Source organism: Neovison vison, chromosome 7 (assembly GCF_020171115.1).
Source record: "Neovison vison isolate M4711 chromosome 7, ASM_NN_V1, whole genome shotgun sequence".
NCBI lineage: Eukaryota > Metazoa > Chordata > Mammalia > Carnivora > Mustelidae > Neogale > Neogale vison.
The window spans coordinates 146930459-146950440 of record NC_058097.1 but is presented as its reverse complement, the minus strand read 5'-3'; positions in this window follow the sequence as shown (position 1 = coordinate 146950440).

The window sequence follows — 19982 nt, the reverse complement described above, 5'->3', positions numbered from 1 at the left end:
AAGAGCTGCACAGGGAGCTGTAAGAGCCCTGTGGTGGGGCTAGGAAGTCTTTCTGGAGGAGGCAGGTCCACAGAGCTGAGGACAAGTGAGCCTGGACTGAGGGGGATGACACTTACAAGGAGGGGGTCATGGGTGAACAATGGCACAGGACCCAGAATATTCAGGCTACAAGTATGGCTGGGATGCTTGCCCATCATGTCACTTAACCCCTCCTCCCCCACCCCCAGGTGGGAGGCTAGCACCCATCAGTCAATATGGGAGTAGGTATCTGTGTGAGACCTCAACATTCATGGTCCTCAGATTGGTTCTCTTTCCCTCCCTCATCCCCCGGGACAAGAGAGCCTTCAAATGCAGGGGCAGGGGGAGGGATCCTAGGGACTTTAACCCAGTGAGGCTTGGCCCTCCCTAAGTCCTTGAAGGGTGGGAGGAGGGGGCACATGGAATGTAGGTATCTTTCAAATGGGGACAAAAAGTACTAAATTACAAAAATAAAAAGGGTGCAAAGCGGTGCTGAAGGCACTGTGGGGAGGCCAGGCATCCTGCAGAAGATACCTGAGTTCTGGGGTAGGTCACCTCTGCCCTGGGCTGCAGCATCACATCTGCAAAAGCGGGGGGACTGAAGCTCCACGAGTGAGGGTGGTACCGTCATACTGTGCTTCCTGTGGGGCATTACTCCGCACATTCCACGGCGCTGGCCTCCTGCAAACCCTGGGGAGAGGAGAAGCCTCTCTGGTCAGCTGCCCTTACCGAACCTAGCATCCACGCGCCCCTCCAGAGGCTCCCAGCCCGCAGCGCCACCATGTGGCCGCATGTGGCTAGACACACCCTGTCCGAAGTTCCGGGTTCCGGGGGCCGCCCCCGGAGGCCAAGGCAGACCTGCGCAGTTCGCAGGGCCAGCAGCTCATCCCACTAGGCACGCTGCCTTCATGCTGTTACAGGCTGCCCTCCTGGGGTCCTGGGGTCGAGAGTGAGGACATTAAAACCTTACAGAATTATAGAGATGAGTGCAAAGATCGCGTTTTAGAGTTCACAGGAAAGCATTCATTAAAGTCTTGGGTCCATAAGGAACCGGCTGTGAGACTTTGGTCACCTCACTTGACCTCTCTGAACCTGGAGAAGGGGGATGGAAATATCTCCCTCCACAGGATTGTATGAGTAAATGAAGCAACGTCTGTAAAGAATCAAGCCCAGTGCCTGGCACAAGTAAATGCTTGTTCCCGGCTTCACTGAAAACAGAACGAGGAAATAGACCACAGAAGCAGGTAGTCTTTGACTCCTATTTTGAAAAATGACTCGGGACTGAAGAACATCACAACGTTTTGGACCGTAGAGTTGCAGGACAATACTCTAACACAAAAGATCTTCGCTCTGGGTACCGAACATAGAATAGGCCTTCAGCTGAGTTTCGGGGACAGGCAGACAGCTGAGGCACAGTTTGTCACCATGGAACAGGCAGGCTCCCACGCATTTCCTTGCATTCTGCTAACAATACAGCTGCCCCTTACTGGACACAGGTTCCTTGAACTTGGTAGGCAAATACCATTTTCCTCCTCACCACACAGCCCCAGGTAATATTGTAACCATACAGATGAGACCTGGCTTCAGCTGACCAATGGTGAGTCATTCTTGTGTGTCCTATTTCAGTGGCTGGACAGCTGTGCAGATCCCATACATCAGAGAGGGCAGGGGTGCTCTGGGAAACTGAAAAAATACTGGGATTCCATCTATTTTTCTGTTGAAAAGAAATCAGGGAAGCTATGCAGTTCTAAAGACCTCCAATCAGACTGTTGGTTCTACATCATAGAGCATGAAAAAGCAAAGATCAAAGTCAAAGTCCTTTCTCCTCTCCCCACCCATGATCCTGTTTCACAAATGCAGAGACTAAGGCCCAGAGAAGAGCAGCCCAAGGTCACACGGCAGGGGACCAGGATTCTGTGCTTCAGAACTGGTGACATAATTTGTGGGACCCAGTGTAAAATAACAATACGGAAACTCATTCAAAATTATTGAGAATGGCAAGATGGCAAGAATAGAGCACGAAATCAAGTCCAAGGCCCTTCTAAGGTCACACTGCCCATGAAGCCAGGCCCGTTGTGCTTTTTTTCATACTATTTTACAGAGAAGGAAGGAACAAACAGCCCGTGTTGGTCAGGATGGCAGAGAGAGTCATCCCTCTGGAAGCCAATTATTCTTTCAAATCTGGAAATTTCCCTCCATGGGTGTTATCATACCACCCCCTGATGTCCCCAAATTGTCATGGCCAAAGGGCTCTCAGAGAGGGCAGAGGAAGACATAGACACTAGCGCCCACCAGCTGCATCCAGACCAGCTCGCAGGATGTTTCTATGCACAAGACGGCCAAGCATGCCTGGGACAGAGGCCTACCCTCTGCTCCTACCTCAAGTACACTAAGATGGTAGAAGTCATCATAGGCTAATAGGGTCTTGCCCATTAATGCTCAGTGTTCTGTGTTGGCTGATGCTCAGGTGGGAGCAAATGTTCATCAATACCTAATATTTACCAATACCTAATGTCCATCAATCACAGTTCCTGCCAACGACTGATAGCTACAAAGGGAAAATGTCCAGTGGCGGTAATGTCCGCTATTGCTCAACAAATACCGATGGCCACTGTTTGTGGGGAACTAATTGCGATGATAACTGCTTTATGCATCAACACCTAATGTCAGTCCATAGCTCAGCATCTGGCAACAGCATCTGGCCATCCAGCGAAATCATGTGTCCTGTGTTTATTCTTCTCTTTTATTTATTAAAATGCCAGCGGTTGTGTTTATGGATGGGATTGTGTTTGTTGAGCCAAGCAGGAAATTCTTCCTGTGTTTACTGTTTAATTCCAAAAGCCATTTCTGCTTTTATTTTGCATCCCTGTTAGTCAAAATATTCTGATTTAGGAATACACTTTTGTGTTTCTTTTTCTTTCTTTCTTTTTTTTTTTTAAGATTTTATTTATTTGTGAGAGAGAGCAAGAGAGCGAAAGAGTGAGCACAGGCAAGCGGAATGGCAGGCAGAGGCAGAGGGAGAAGCAGGCTTCCCCGCCAAGCAAGGAGCCCAATGTGGGACTCGATCCCAAGATGCTGGAATCACGACCTGAGCTGAAGGCAGCCGCTTAACCAACTGAGCCACCCGGGCGTCCCCACTTTTGTGTTTCTTGATACCTACACGTAGATATGTATAACATGTCTATGCCATTATTATATACACGATACAAGAAGAAGAGAAAAAGAGGACATGATTTTAGAACAGAAGTGTCAAGGCAGGAAAAATGTTCTAACTAGTTGCTTCTTAGAAGCAGCAACGTTTTCCCAAGATGAGTGATAATTCAAGCATCAGCCCTCCTGCTCAGGTGAAGGACGAAAAGCCAGGTTTCCTAATAAGGTCAAGGACCTGACACAGGGCCCCTTAAAGCCTCGTAGCCAGCAATGAAGGCCCAGGCTCAAAGCCCAGCTTTGCTGCTTACAGCTAAGTGGCCTGGCGTAAGCCCTTCAACCTCTCGATGAGCCTCAGTTTCCACATCTGTGAAATGGAGTTGGTAACTCACAGGCTTATGGTGGGGAATAAGTAAGTCAATGTCATAAAACACTTAGACTAGGGCCTGGCATAGAATAAGTGATAATAAATAATAGAAAATACTATTTTCTTGAAAATTCCTTCTTTGTCAAATTTAGAAGCATGCCGTGACTCCAAATTTTCTCAGGCCGAGTTTCTTCAATGACCGTCGGCTCTCAGCAGGTGACCTCATAGAAGGTGTTATGCTCAGGAACTTGGATGAAAATAAGTTCTATCCTCTGCACCAGTACATTTCAAAATTGCCCTCGCCATACAATTTCCTTCTGACCCAAAACTTGTAAGGGAATAGTGCTTGGGAAATATTCCCCTAACCATTCTCTTCAGGCCTGGTGGTCACAGATGGAACAGCCAGCCTGCTGTGATTTGAAACGCAGGGAAAACATTCCACTCTCGTGTCACTGTCCCTGACAGCCTCACTGTGCCTGAAATATCGCCCATTATTCTTTGGCTTAAGCTATGGACATGAACAAATGTCTATGTGGGATGGAGACATTTGCTACCTATGGGGGAGCAAGGGGTACCTAACCACTGTCTCCAAATGTGATGTGCCCTAAAAATGACTTTAAGGCCTACGTTATAATGGTTGCTGAGACAACGATGCTAGAGGTCAGATCATGAGATCCAGAAAGAAGGTAGTTGAAGGAGAAGGTCTCTTGCTCATGTAGCCTTCTCCACCAACCATTGTGATATCCTGTCCTATTGATGACCCCATGACCCACCTCCTAGTATCACCACCCTTCTTTTCAAATCTGGATTGGAGCCAGATTTGCTTTAATCAACAGGAGACAATAGAAGTGGCTCAGGGTTATTTCCAGACCTACATTTTAAGAAGGCCTGGTAAGTTTCACTTTTGCAACTTTGGGAGCCTAGAGCTACCACATATGGAGTCTGGTGAGATAATGTAGAGAAGCCATAAGGCCATATGGAGAGAGAAAATCTCAATCATCCTGTAGCCCAGCAAATCTCAGACCACAGCTGAACAAGGGAGTGACCCCAAGCAAACCAGCAGGAGAACTGGCCAGGCCATCTCAGCCCTGACTGTAGAATCCCGAGCAAATAGAATGATTGTTGTGCTAAGCCATTATTCTTCATAGTGGATTCTTTCACAGTGCTCTTCCATGGGGCAATAAATAACCAAAACAATCAAGTCTAGGCTCCAAGATGGTTAGTTTGGAGTGGGGATGGCTTGGGGAGTGGAGACCAGGCAGAGAAGCACTGTTGAGAGGAAACGCACCTACAAAGCGTTCTTGGGTTTCTGAGATGCCGCCCTGCAGGTGAGCTCATCTCTTGTTCTGTGTGTCTTGCAGCCTCCCAGGGGCCTGGCCAGGCTCCCCTCAGCCTCACACTCTTTTCCCAGCCCCCTTCCCCAGCCCAGACCAAGGACGTGCGGGTCCCCAGACAGACACATGTCTCAAGCAGGGCCCTCCCCTTGTCTCACCTCCAGTCCTAGCTCAGACCTGGAAGAATAAAGAACCAACACCCCCCGCCCCTGCCCTGTCCAGCTAATAGGGCTTCTCAGTCCCCCAGGCCGGCAGGACTTCTATGAGCGCCCTGGGGCTGGGGTGAGGCCAGTCACCAGCGGCGGGAGACACCGGGGGCCAAGAGAGGGATGCAGGTCTGGAATGCAGCAGCCGCCCCCTCCCTGAGCGGGCCCTGAGAAAGGCGGAGCTTTTTGTTCCTTCCTGCAGACTGTGGGCAAAGTCATACTTAGCACAAGCTTTAAAAATACTCTCCCCACAGGCAGACACCAACACTGTAATTCCCTTGACGGCCCCCACCCACCTGTTAAATCCAACGTCCTGTGCAGACCCGTGAGAAGTGGGTAGGGACCAAGATGGGGGCCTGTGGGGAGTGTTCTCTCAGGTCCGAGCATACCTCTAGGGAGTGGCGACACAGAACTTCCTATGTTTCTCCACAGTTCTAACCCAGTACCTCGCCGGCCCTCTGGAGAGACACTGATCACCTTTATTTCTCCAGCTTACACTTTACACTGAGGGCAAGAACGGCGTCTACCTTGTCTTCCAAAGGGCTCCTGGCACCCAGGCTGGTACCCTGGCACGTAGTTGCTTGTCAATACATTCCTGAAAATAAATAAATGTGTTTGTTTCATCTATTTTACTGACAGTGATATGGAGGCCCAGCAAGGCTAAGTGACTTTCCCAAGGCTGCATAGCAAGCTCATGGCACTTGAGACTTCCAGTTCCTCTGCAGTAGGAAACTCCCTTCCCTTTCCTCTCCTCTCTCCCTCAGGTGGCAGCTGTTTCCTTCATCTGTCTGAGCTGGGATGGGAAAGGAGTCCCCTGTGAGGCTCCTCCTCCTCCTTTCCAGCTTCTTGACAGGGAACCACCTCTGCTCTGACTCTCCCCCAGGTGACGAGGACTGTGCCCCGCTTCACCCATCCCTACAGCAGCCCTACTGGCAATGGAAGGGTGAGTTCCCCCCTCCACCGCCCCGGCCTGCTTCCCCAGCTGTAGCATAGTCAGCTTCCATTATCAAGGGCTCCTTCTGAAAAGAAGGTCTGGGAACCCCTGTGAGAAAGAATGAAGCCCCAGCCCCCTCATGCTCGCACCATGGCACACAGCACAAACACTCACCAGAAATGCCCAGAAATCTCATTTTTTCCAAATGTACCTAAATTTCACTTCAATCTTATGTAAGTTTCTAACTTTCGTGTGCGCGTGTGTGCACGTGCACATGTGCACATGAATGGTGGTTGTGGTAGCTTTCAGGTTTTGCTTTTTTTTGGTGAGATCTTATTTTCATTTATTTGAGAGAGAGAGAGAGAGAGACAGAGACAGCACAAGTAGGAGAGAGGGAGAAGCAGACTCCCTGCTGAGCTGGGAGCCTGATATGGGTCTGGATCCCACGACCTGGAGATCGTGACTGGAGCCAAAGGCAGACGCTTAACCATCTGAGCCACCCAGGAGCTCCTGGCTTTCAGGTTTAAAAAAAAAACAAATCCAGATGATTCTCCCGCAGAATCAGGTTCAGAGTTGTTGTTGTTGTTGTTGTTTTTAAAGATTTTATTTATTTATTTGACAGAGAGAGATCACAAGTAGGCAGAGAGGCAGGCAGAGAGAGAGAGGAGGAAGCAGGCTCCCTGCTGAGTCAATCCCAGGACCCTGAGATCATGACCTGAGCCGAAGGCTGCGGTTTAACCCACTGAGCCACCCAGGCGCCCCGAATCAGGTTCAGAGTTTACACAGAGCTCACCTTCCACACCCATACCTCCTTTGCTCTTCACAACCTTCTTGTGCGGAAAGGAGGGCAGGGCTTATCACCAACCCGATTCCCAGATGGGGAAAGTGAAGCCCGGAGCATAGGTGGCAGAACCTGGGGCTTGTACTCAGAAGCCCTATTCAGAGTGATTCCATTTCAAAAACAAAAGGAAAAGAAAAAAGGCCCAAGGTAATTACTGCACAGAGAGACCTGCCCAAAGAGCTTGCTTAGTCCTGGCAGGGGGCTTAATCAGCTGGTGGGAAGCCCATTTTCTAGGAAATGGGGGTGAGAGGGGAGAAGAATAATAAAACCCTGGAACAAAGGCAACAGGATGCTGAAAAAGTGACTCAAAGGATTAGGGCAGCCCAGGGTGTGAGCCTGCATGCCTCTGTGCTCAGGATCCACCCCCACACACTTGGAAGCCCTGAGATTGTCAAAAACACCATGGTCCTGGCCACAGCGCACCCAGAAGTGTTCTGACCCCAGCCCTGTCATGGCGGCTCCCATGGATTGCAGTAGGAAGTGGCCAATGGCTACCTAAGCAGGGAGCTTGCACTCCCATCTGACAGGAGGGACTCCAGGGATCCTTGCAAGCACTGAGGTGCTGGCGGAACCAGGAGCAGAGGCCAGTCTCTGACCTGTCAGTGTCGTCCCCATGAGAAGACGGGGCCAACGCATGCCTCTTGCCTTTCCCCACCCACTGGCCCCTTTGCTTACAACCCTGTTCCTGGAGCTGATGCTCTAGTCCCAGGCTTGGGGCACAGAGGGTGAGGCAGCCCCTCGAGGAGAGAGCAGAGGGGAAGCTTGAAGAAGTAGAAGTCTGAGTGAGTAGTGGCTGTCGGCAGTACCCAAGGACTGGATTGCCTTCACATCTTCCCCTCTGGTAAAACAACTTCCAATCTTTAAAAACTAACCTTAATTCAGGTGATTTTTTAAAAATTTCCCCATAGTCACTGCTTATATATTGACTTACTTCATTCTCCTGTGCAGAAAGATGTTTGACAGATGAGAAATCTGAGGCTCAGAGAGGTTACCTGATTTGCTTACATCACACAGCAGGTAAGTGACAGATCTCTCTCTCTCTCTCTCTCTCTTTTTTTTTTTTTTTTAAGGAAACTCTGTGCCTGATGTGGGGCTTGAACTCATGACCCTGAGATCAAGAGTGGCATGCTCCACCAACTGAGCCAGCCAGTTGCCCCCAGATTTCAGATTTTACAATCAAGTCTGTCTGACTCTGGAGCCCATAAATAAACTAGGTGTATAGAAAACACATCCTAACCACCCAGAATGAGAAACAGAGACTCCTAGAGTGTCAGTCTCCTTGGTTCTTGCTCACCGCACCCGAGACTGGCATTTGGCAGGGACCTTGGAAGGAATTTGAGGTCCTGCAGCTGGTGATCCAAATGCTCTGATCTGGGCTCCAGCCCAATCCACCGACCTGTGAATGGGGCCAGTAGGGAGCAACTTCTAGTCACCTTTGCTTGATTGTTCTACTGGCCAAGGGCAGTTGCTCTGGGGTTGGGAAGCCCCTCAGAGAAGGGCCCTATGGGCCCAAGTCTTCATTATTCCCCTTCTTGGGTAATTTGCTCAAAGCCAACCAGTCGAGTGGGCCTGGATTTGAACCCAGGTCCTCTGACCTTCCTGTCCAGGCCTCCTCCCTGCCCATCCCAGGGCCTTGTTTAGTGTCAGATGTACCGAGGACATCTCGTGGGTCACGGCTATTGTGGATGAGGCTATGGCATAGTCCCATATCCCATGCCCAGGTCCATGGCACTTTAACAAGGACCTCAGGGATTTCACTAAAAATGTCTGGCCATGTGGGGATAACCAGGCACGAAGGCAGGTCAGCAGGGAAAATATTTAGTCTCTGGAATCAGGGTGGCAGGAGAAGTGGGGGCACATTGCCCTCCAGCTGTCCCTGCTGCCTTGTAGCTACATCACCCCAGCCAAGATGCTGGAGCTCTGGGTCCCTCACCAGAAAGTGGGGATACCAACCCTGTTTGCAGCCCATTCGCACCACCCTCAGAGCCCCCGTCACATGGCCTGGCACACTTTGGGGGGTCCTAAAAGGGGCCGACAACTTCCTCCACTTCCTGAGGTTGAGATTCAGGGTGCATCCCGGGACCAGGTCTGTGTTGGGTTTGACTGGGCAGTACTGGTGCCACGCTGGTATGTGAGTCCTGTGACTCTCTGTTCTATTAGGCATAATGGGGACCCCAGGGAGGCTTGGGTCATTATGTCATTGACACCCAGCCAGGGGCGCTGATAAGACAAATTAATGTGTCATGGAGCCAGAAATCATGGAGGAAAAGGAACCAAAAGCAACAGTGCAATCAGTAATGCCTGTCTACCACCTGAACGGCCTATAAGTTTTCAGAGCAACTGCATGTCCGTGCAGTTTTCATCTTAACAAAAGCCTTGTGAGGAGCTAGAAGGCACTGTTAGCTCCTTTTACAGAAGAGAAAACCGAGGGTCAAAGAGGAGTTTTGTGGTTTATCCAGGGTCATACATGCGGTGGCAGAGAGGAGAGTAAACTCTGGGTCTGGGCCCCTTCCCCAGACAGGGAAGGAGGGAAGGGCATGGGAACCCAGAATCCTCCTGTCTGCCCCCGCAAAATTGCCCTTAGTAGTAAAAAAAAAAAAAAAAAAATCAAATGAAGACACTGTGGGATACCATTTGCACTGTTATTGTCTCCTTTCTAGGAGGTAGTGTCTCCTTGGAGGACAGGGTGGGAACATAGGCTGTCTCACACCTGGCACAAGAGACAGAACTTTGGCACAACTTTGCTGAAGAGCAGTTTGGCAATATGTACCCAATGTCCTATAATGATTTCAAAATGTAGCTGCAACCCCAGCCAGGAGGTGGATACTGGCAGGGAGGGGGGCCTGAGGGCACCCTCTGGGTGTGGACAGACAGTAATACCCTATCCTATTGATCAGGGTGCTGAGTACGCAGCAGAGTTGTGACATCCAATGAGCTGTGCCCTTTGATACGTATGCTTCTCTTTGTCTTTATTAAACTTCAGTACAAAGGGGTTCTTTAAGACTAAACCTACAGAAGAACATTTAAAGATGGGAGGAAATGTGAAGATATATATATATATAATATATATATATTATATATATATATATAAAGTAGAAAAAAAAGTAGGGCACAAAATAGTATATATTATTTGACACAATTTTTAGTTTAAAATTATATAAATCCAGGGGCTCCTGGATGGCTCAATTGATTAACCCTTGTCATGATCTCTTGGTTGTGGGATTGAGCCCCATGAGGGGCTCAGTGCTCAACACGAGTCTGCTTCAGATTTTCTCTCCCTCTCCCTTCTGCTTACTCTGTCTCTCTTTAGTAAATACATAAAATTTAAAAAAATAAAATAAAATCATAAAAATTAAGGGCACCTGACTAGCTCAGTTCGTGGAGCATGTGACTCTTGATCTCAAGGTCATGACTTCGAGTCCCATGTTGGACATGGAGCCTACATAAAGAGATAGATAGATAATAGATAGATAGATAGGTAGATAGATAGATAAAATCATAAAAATGTATATATATGTAGAGAAATGCCTAAGAAGATACCCAAATCCCAGGCCACCCAAATCCCTCAGATCCCACCGGAAGTCCCAGCTCTCTTGCTCTTGGGATCCTGAGGAAATGAGTCAGGTGGGAGGGGCTGAGGAAGGGAATACGAGGAAGGAAGGAAACAGTTCTTGGTCTCTCATAGGGGGCTCTGAGGTGACCTTGAGAAAGTCACTTCTTCCCTTGGGACTTCAGCTTCCCCATGTGCCCACCAAGGTGTGGGTCCCCACCCCAAACCAAATCCCCACAGGTGCTGTTGTGAGGAGCCCGTGGGATCCAGGCTGGGGAAGGTCTTAGACAGATCAGGGGTTTGGGATAACTGAGTGGTGCAGGAGCTATGGCTGTTTAAAGCCTCCTTTCTTCCCTGCTCATTCATCCAAGCCTCCTCTCTTGGGCGAGCCTCGGGCGAGCACTAGTGGGAGGGAGAATCTTCGGCCAGGGTACCACCCCCAGTCTTTGGGGTGGGGGGTGGGTGGCAGCGGGAGGCTAGTAAAGAAGGGGGTCAGAATGCAGGCAAGTAAACCAACAACTGCAAATGACAACAAGAAGCTCGGGGCACTGAGAGAGAATCCCAAGAAACAAAATCCGCTACGTCTGCAAGATACAAGGAGGAAGAGTTGGCCCCTGGAGGGACTTTGAAGGAGGAGGAATAAGAGCTTTGCACTGGTGGACAAGATGGAAAAGGACATGGAGCAGAGGCATGGATGTGAGAAAGGCCTCCCCTCCTGGCCCAAGAAGATCTTTCTAAAGATCCCTGCAAAGACTCCCCGGGAGGCGCTGCCTCTGTTTGCAGGGCTCCAGAGAGACAGCCTGAAGCAGGGAACAGAGAGGCTGGAATAAAAGGCCTTTCAGGTCTTTCTAAGGTCGGGGATTCTGAGCTGACCCCAATTAGAAGGAAAGCATGAGGTCATTTTCCACTCTGTGCCCAAGAAGCAGTGACACATTTCAGGACAAAAGAAAGATCTCGAACTGAAGTTACACGATTACAAAGCCCTCCATGGAATCCGCATGCCTTTGCCTAGGCCTTTACCTTGGCCTTTCCCGGCCTGAGGGCCCTCATCTTCTTAGAATTCAGCTCTCAACATCCTGTTCTGAGGTTCCCAGTGAGGGCCTGGGCCCTGTGCCTCTTGCCAGAGGGAAGACCCTGGAGAGAGCTGTGGGTGGGGAAGGACTGGGCATGGCTGCAGGCGGGTGACCAGCGCCCTGATCCTCAGGTCTCCCAGCTGGCCCCCAAGGGGTAGAGAGGTCCTTTTCTCACATGGACGCCCAGTTACCCCTGTTCCCTTAAAACACAGGTACAGCAATCCCCTTAATCACAGTTGTCCTCCTCTGCCAAGACTAGGAGCTTTGGCTTCTCTCTCTGCCCTCAGGGATGGTAGGTGGGTAAACTTAACATCATCCTGGTTCCGAGATGAGTCAGAATGGAGACTAGAAGGAAGGGGGGGTGGGTGCAGCTCCAGGAGGCCAGGTTCCCAGAGAATGTCTGAGTTAGGGCTGAGGGCCCACAGAGGAAGCCATTACAAGACTTGATAACCAGCAGTGAGGGGTCAAGGCAGACTCCAGATGCTCGCTTGGCTGATGTGTTGGTGGTGGAAGGGCAGAAGAGAAAGCCAGGGGAGAGGACTACATAATGAGCTAGCAGGAAATGTCCATCGCCTCTTTTAGAATTTCACCTCTGGCATAATAGGAAAAGAAATTGATGACTGGGGCACATGGGTGGCTCAGTGGGTTAAAGCCTCTGCCTTTGGCTCAGGTCATGATCCCAGGGTTCTGGGATCGAACCCCGCATCGGGCTCTCTGCTCCTTGGGGAGCCTGCTTCCTCCTCTTTCTCTGCCTGCCTCTCTGCCTACTTGTGATCTCTGTCTGTCAAATAAATAAAATCTTTAAAAAAAAAATTGTAGATGACTGACTTAGTCAGTAGAGAGGTAAGTTAAATAATCTGTTATATCTGTACTAGGTAATATTATAAAGTAGGAGATGTGGGGAAAGAGTTACAATCAATTAGGTTTTGAAAGTGGGTCATAAGAGTATTGCATAATAATCCTAGTTTTGTAAAAATAGATGTATGCATCTGTAGATGAATTTTTTTATCTTTTAATTTTTTAAAAGATTTTATTTATTTATTTGACAGAGAAAGAGAGAGATCACAAGTTGGCAGAGAAGCAGGCAGAGAAAGCAGGGGAAGCAGGCTCCCTGCTGAGCAGAGAGCCCCACTCGGGGCTTGATCCCAGGACCCTAAGATCATGAGCTGAGCCGAAGGCAGAGGCTTAACCCATTGAGCCACATAGGCACCCCGATGATTTTTTAAAAAACTGAAATAGTAAACACCAAAATTAAAAGTAGTTATTTCTTTTTTTCTTCTTTTTAAAATTTATTTGGAGGGGCATGGGCAGAGGGAAATGGAGAGAATCCCAAGCAGACTCTGTGCTGAGCACGTAGCACAACAAAGGCCTCAATCCCACAACTAAGAGATCATGATCTGAGCCGAAATCAAGAGTCAAATGCTTAGCCGACTGAGTCACACAGGTGCCCAGCAGTTCTCGCTTGATGATGACTCACTGGGGATCTTTGCTATCTTCTTTGTGTATCTTTCGAGTTCTTTCATAAGGAACAACAGTGTTACTTATCTATGTGCTCTGTTCTGAGGAAGATATGGAATCTGGACTAACAGTTTATTAAAGCAATAAAAAGGGTCTGAAGATACTTCTGTGTGCGTGCGTGTGTGTGTGTGTGTCCCGTCATGTGGGGAAGCAACCCCTTGGCCCCAGGCAGCAGCTGGGTATTTACTTGTCTGGGTTCCAAGCAGCACAGTCCCTTCTGAATCTTGGGTCCCAGTCCATGGAGGACAGAGGCCACCAATAAATTGCATCAGGATCTCTAGCCTAGAACAGCTCTGGGAGCTTACTCCAAGTGGGGTGAGGCCGACCTCCCAAGGCCAAGAGCCCGGAAGAGGGATGGGACAAAGGTATGGTGCTGTTGAGCTGGTCCAGGTGCACGTGATAATTAAAATCAATAAAATATTAAATTAAAATGTACTGAATAAATTGAAGAAGGGGCAAGATAAACTTTGTGAATCTTCTGGATACATTGGGAATTATTTTTTCAAATGAAAAGTGAATTAAACAGAATCATAGAGAAATTATTTCAAGACCAAGTACTAGTCTGTATATCAGCTGCCCCAGATGAGTAGTGCTCAGTCCCAGTAAGATCCCAGTAAGTCCTAGTGAGACACACCACTGGCTGCTTGAGATCCAACTGAATTCTGTTCTTCCTTCCTAGCTGAGTCTAGTCTATGGCAGCATCTCGGTTACATTCCGCTAAGTGAAGAGAAAGGGATGGAACCAGGGGCCTCTCTAGCTGTACTGTTACCCCCCTGAGCTCATTAGTTCCTCATACTTCCCTCCAGAAGTTCTGCACACATGGGATGTCCTTGGACACTTGCCTGAAATTGGCAGAAAGCCCCTGACCTTTTCCTAATGAGAGCGTTATTAATGTTCTCTGACTCCAGAATGACAGCTCACTGCCTTTTTTTTTTTTTTCAGTCCTTCCCTGAAAACCTATTAATGTAGGAGCATCTGGGGGATTTCAAAGTTGGCAATGACCTTGACAGTTTTTGCAGCCGCTCTGCCTGCGGTGCCCTCGGGCATTCAGTGGTATTTCATAGGTTCACATAAGCCTTCCAAGGAGCTCCACGAATTCTAGACCAATTTCCATCCAATCACTCTGACATCTTCTGAGCAGACGAGGTGACCATTTCCTGGCAATTATTCTTCATCTTGCCTCCCTCTGTTCTGCACCACTGTGGTTTCTGCCCCCTAACATTGCCAGAGGTTTAGAATCAACTCTGAGTCATGGACTCATGAAGGTCAGAGCCTGAAGGGTCCCAGTCTGGGGGGTGAGGGGAGCAGTGGGTCCAATCGTTTTGTGCGAATTAATTTCCATTCTTTTCATCCATCATTACTGAGCTGTTCTTCTGTACTGGGCCCAGTGCCAGGTTCTCGGGGCACAGAGCTGGTGTTCCGCAATCTCCCCAATAGCCTTTGAAGAATTTGCTCACACTCACAGGGTAGAGAGACCCTGTAGACATATCCAATTCATTCATATCTCTTGAGGGCCAGACAAAGTCCAGGAGAGGGAAGCACAGGCTCTATACCTGGCATGGAGTCCTACATGGGGCTTGAACGCCCGACCCTGAGATTAAGAACTAAGCAGAGATCAAGAGTCGGCAGCTTAACCGATGGAGCCACCCAGGCGCCCCCAGAGCAGCTTCAATCTTCTTGGGTCTCTTGGGTCATCCAGGTAGAAGTACCCCCAGCTATTTGGGGCAGCTGCTCACTGGCCATACTCATCTCCACAGAATCCCTGGAGAGACAACAAGTCTCCTTTCCCCTACTGCTCTGTCTCCTCAGTCTCCCAAGATTCACCCCTACCTGGGCATAAACCTTTCCTCTCAGATGGCTGGGACCATCCTAAAAGGTGACACCAAGAAGAGAGAGCTTTATTTAAGCACAAGGCCAGAGACCCCAAGTCCCCAAGCCCAGCCCCTGTTCTGCAAACAGGGGTGAGTCTATTTGCTGCTCTATCTGGGGGTCTTCAGAAGAACCAAAACGTGCCCCAGGGTGGTTTAATAGTAAGGTTTCCCAAGTCCTCTGTCAGCATCACCTGAGGGCTTACTAACCTGTCTCAGCCTTACCCCAAACCTGCACCTCTGTTGAGTCAGAGTCCTTGGTGGGGGGGTAAAGCCAGAAATCTGTGCTGCTGATAGAGTCCCAGGTGATTTTTAGGCTTGTCAAGTTTCAGAAGATTTCATCCCCTGGTTTCTCTTTCGAATAAAAGAAAGCTTATTGACCATTCCGGCCAAAGGATTTTACAAAATTCTTTAGTTCTCTTCATGATGTAGGTGTGTGTATGTATGCGTATAAGGGGCATCTATATGGTGCGTATATGCATATGTGGTGTGTATGTGTAATATACATGTGTGTGATGTGTGTGCATGTGTGTATTGTATATGTGATGTGTGTGTGTGTGTGTGTGTGTGTGTATGTGTGTTGGGAGGGCAGCAGGCAGGCAGGGGGAGGGTGGATTGGTTTTTCACACTACACGTGGAAAGACAGAAGTCCTGGGCAGGGGATGCCTGGGTGGCTCAGTCAGCTTAGTGTCCAACTCTTGATTTTGGCTCAGGTCATGATCTCACGGTCATGAGATCAAACCCCGTGTTGGGCTCCATGCTCAGTGGGGTGACTCTGCCCCCTCTCCCAGCTCGCATGTGCTTGGTCTCTTTCTCTCTAAAATAAATAAATAAATCTTAAAAAAAAAATAAAAAGATAAAAGTACTGAGGTTCCTGGCTGGCTGATTTGATAGAGCATGTGACTCTTGATCTCAAGGTCATGAGTTCAAGCCCCGTGTTGGGCATAGAACTTACTTAAAATAGATTGATAAATAGGTAGATAGATAGATAGATAAAAGTACCTATCTTTGGGGAGTGAAGTTAATAGTTATTTTTCTTTGGCCTTCTGCTCATTTTTCAACTTGTCAACAAGGGGCATATTTGACTTATGCAACAAAAAGAAAAAAATTAAAAGGAATTCACTGTATTTCATTGTCACCCACATTGAATCCCTTAGTCCCAGCAAATCCTATGAGTGTGCTGCTATCCTTGTCTGATGTATCAGTGGAAGAATCCTCACTGACTGTTTTTAGTCTGGCTACAGGAGCCATCTGGAAACAGGGATCCACCCTGTTCTGACATCCAGGGCTGGCCCAGATGGCCTGGTAGGGCCTTGGCTAGGTCCTGAACATTTAATTCCCAGGGTTCCAGGCAGCCTTGGAGCTGAACCCTGGCCAAGGGTGGGGTGGGGGGGACCAAGTGCAGAGCATAAGCCAGGATGGCGCCAGAACCTTCCATCCAGGAGAGCTGCCATAGGTCCTCACCTCCAAGACATGCATTGCCGTCCTTGTATTGATTTTTGAAATGGAGTTCAACGTCTAGAAATTGACATGTACACTTAATGAGGTGATAACTTCTTGTTTCCCCAAAGGATCTTATTAAATCTGCAAGTTATACTCAGAATGGAGCAGAGTGCCAGGCTCACAGTGGATGCCAAGAAATATCTCTTAATAGATGAATACATATATTAAAAGAAAAAAAAATCTGTCTTTTTATAATAGCACCATGCCTTCCACTGATCCCAAAGTAAGTGACGCTTGCCTGGGGGGCTCCCCTGGCTTGCTTGGCTTGGCACAGTCCCCTGGGGGACACTGAAGAAACACAGTGACCCTGTGAGCCATGTGTGTCTGAGGGGACAGGCACTTTCCCTCCTGTCTTTATACACACAGAGTTCCTCAGCCATCTCCCCAGGAGCATAGGAAAGTTTCTGCTCAAAGAGCAAAATATCTGCCCCATGCTGGGTCCCACTGTGCCACCACCTTCTTCAGTCTGCAGCTTGTGTGACTCCTGTCCAGAGCAGGACTTTTCCTTTAGGAACGTGTGTGCTCACAGAAGGTGAAGGATAGAACCAAGCAGCCACAGGGTAACCAGGTGCTAATTTAAGGCAACAGGCACCTCTCATTCTTATTCCAGAGCAAAGGAATTACAACATTTAAATTTTGTAAAAGGTTGACTGATTGATTTTAGAGAAAGAGAGAGTGTGTCCACGCAAGCAGGGTGGGAGGGGCTAAATGGGAGAGTAGGGAGAGGGAGAGAGATAACCCCAAGCAGACTCTCCACTGGGCACAGAGCCTGACACCAGGCTCTCATGACCCTGAGATAATGACCCAAGCTGAAATGAAGAGTAGAACACTCAACCGACTGAGACATCCAGGCATCCCAGGAATGAGGACATGTAAAGGGATATTAAGCTGAACCCTAGTGATACCAAAAAATATGTGATTCATTCCAGATGGGGAATAGTTCATCATTACAAGAAAATGAACTATTTTGAATAGTTGTCCCCTTGGCCTGAGAAGGGAGTGACTGACTGAGTCCAGAGTTTAAAGGGATTTGGCATGGAGCCTGGGTGGCTCAGTCAGGTAAGCATCTGCCTTCGGCTCAGGTCATGATCTTGGGGTTCTGGGATTGAGCCCCGCATCAGGCTCCCTGCTCAGTCAGTGAGGGGTCTGCTTCTCTTTCTCTCTCTCAAGTAAATAGATAAAGGTCTTTTAAAAATAAAATAAAATAAAACAAAATAAAATAAAGGGATGTGACATCTAGCTAGTGGTCTCTAAGCGGGTCTCCTTGGTTGGTGGGGAACCTCCACCCCCATTCTCTAGTTGCTGTTGGCCCCCCAACCCCCATCCCACTCCAACACCCTATTAGGTACAAGTAGACACAAGGATAAGGGGCAGACGAGGATTAACTTGACTGTTCCAGATGTAACTTCGCATTGGGTCCTTCTCAAGATGACTGTGCAAAATCATTGGCATTTGTCTTGCAGGAAGGTCTGTGGGCCCCTCACAGCCTTTCCCCATCCCTGGGGAAGTCCCTTGATTTGGATTTGCCTTCTCTGGTTGAAAACTATGATTTTTCCTCAGCTAGGTCAGCTCCACTTCATCCCTTCTGAGGTGCCATGTGCCTTCCTAGAAGGTCCTCTTAATCCAACTCCTCTTGGGGGGGGGGGGCGCATAGCAGGCCCCTTGGGAAAAACCTCAAACATCCTTGCCCCGCCAGAATCTGGGTTGTTCCTAAAGCACCACCATCTCCGATTTGGCCACTAGTGGGCGCTCTAATCAAGCCTCTAGCCAATAGACCTTCTCAGGCGTCAGGCGGGTACTAATCTGTACTCACTACACGTCCAGGCACACAGGCTACATTCTCTGGATGATTTCCAGGAAGCCCCCCTCAGATGACTTAAGTAAGGAAGAGGTTCCCCTTCCCGTTGGGGGTTAGGGAGGGGCGCAGACAGGGACAGAGATGGAAAATACAATCCAGTCTCCAGGGAAGACTTCCTTACCCAGCTTTCTTTATCAAACTTTCTGTGTATCTTCAGTGGGGGTTTTAGACTCTTTAAGTCCTTGGAGGTTGTCCTTCCCTTGGTCTCTGGTGCCTCCATGGGCTCTCTGAGACAAACAGGAAGTTGCCTCAGCCCTGTCAGGCTTCTTTGATTCCAGCATCTTCTAGGTACACAAGGAGTCTGTGGGATATGGGTTCAGATCCCTCCCTCTTTGCTTAACAAGTCACTTGGGCAAGTTGCTGAACTTCTCTTGGTTCCAAGTTCTTTATTTGCCAATTGGGTTTTAAAATCCTTATTTCACAGAGTTTGGGAGTTTAGGCAGACAATATCGCGGGGCATTTGACATAGTGCTTGGCTTATAATAAATGTCCATTGAATGAGGATCATTATTCATATGGTCCTGCTCATATGTGAGCTTTCCTGCTCTGGGCCTGGGAAGCTTCCAGGTTTTCCAGGGCTGCTCTGCCTTGGGATAAGCTCATCCATTATGCTTCCTGTTGCCAGCTTGTCTCCCCGAGGAGCAGTAGGGAAAGATCACAGTTGTTACCTTCACACAGGGTGGGTCCCCTCTCTACCCCATCACTTCTCAGTGAGGTGACCTTAACTATCTCTGAGCAGGGAGGTCCCTCCCCTGAAAAGTCAAGACACTAACAAACTGTTTAGAAAATAAACCTCCCTGGTCTCAGTGGACTGTTCTAAGGATGAAATTAGGTGGCATATGGCAGGTGTCTGGCACAACCCTCACGGCCTGGGAGCCCTCAGCAGTGATTAATTCCCTCTTCCTCCCCCTGAGAGGGAGCAGTGGGGACAGTATCTGTCACCTGCATGTCTCCATCCACAAAACAGTTGTGACAGCTAAAGAAAAGAGTCTCTTGTACCAGATCACCTGCACTGTAAAGGGTGAGTGGGGTTTGACCATTAGCAGGAAGAAAGAAAAGAACAGAAGTTTTAGAAATAGCTCCTTTAAATTTAAAAAGTCACTTTAAATTTTGCTCCCCAAGGAAGATTCAAAGCAGATTGTTCTGTTGAAATGTGTGTTTCTCACAGGAATCGCTTGTACACGGTTGCTAAAGAGGGGTCCAGTGTCTATAGTACATGGGAGCCATATTGATTTTCTAAAATTTAAATTCAGTTAGCCAAAATATAGTACATCATTAGTCTCAGATGTAGTGGTCAGTGATTCATCAGTTGCATATAACACCCAGCACTCATCATATCATGTGTCCTCCTTAATGCCCATCATCAGGTTACCCCATCCCCTGCCCACCTCCCCTCACCATATTGATTCTTAGGTAATATATTCCAGCATGTCCCTGTTTTGAAGCAATTAGGAACAAGGTTTCTTGTGACTAAAGGGAAGCGGTAGCATTTTAGGAAGGTCTTACAGAAAGCTGAAATTCCTGCAGAAGTGCTTTCTCTGGGGCATGTTGCTGCTGATGTAGTGGCTTCAGGAACCAAAGTCCTTTCCACTCTGTGAGGCTCTCGGGGAAGCGGATTGTGTGGATGAAGAAGCTGTGGAGAGACTTCCTCTTGTGTCAATGAAAACTTGCTTTCTTTTTTGAAGAAGTTTAAACCTCAGTTGAGGTTTTTCGCTTTGGGGACTCCAGCTCCGTTCAAGGCAAATGCCCTAAAAATCCCACAGCC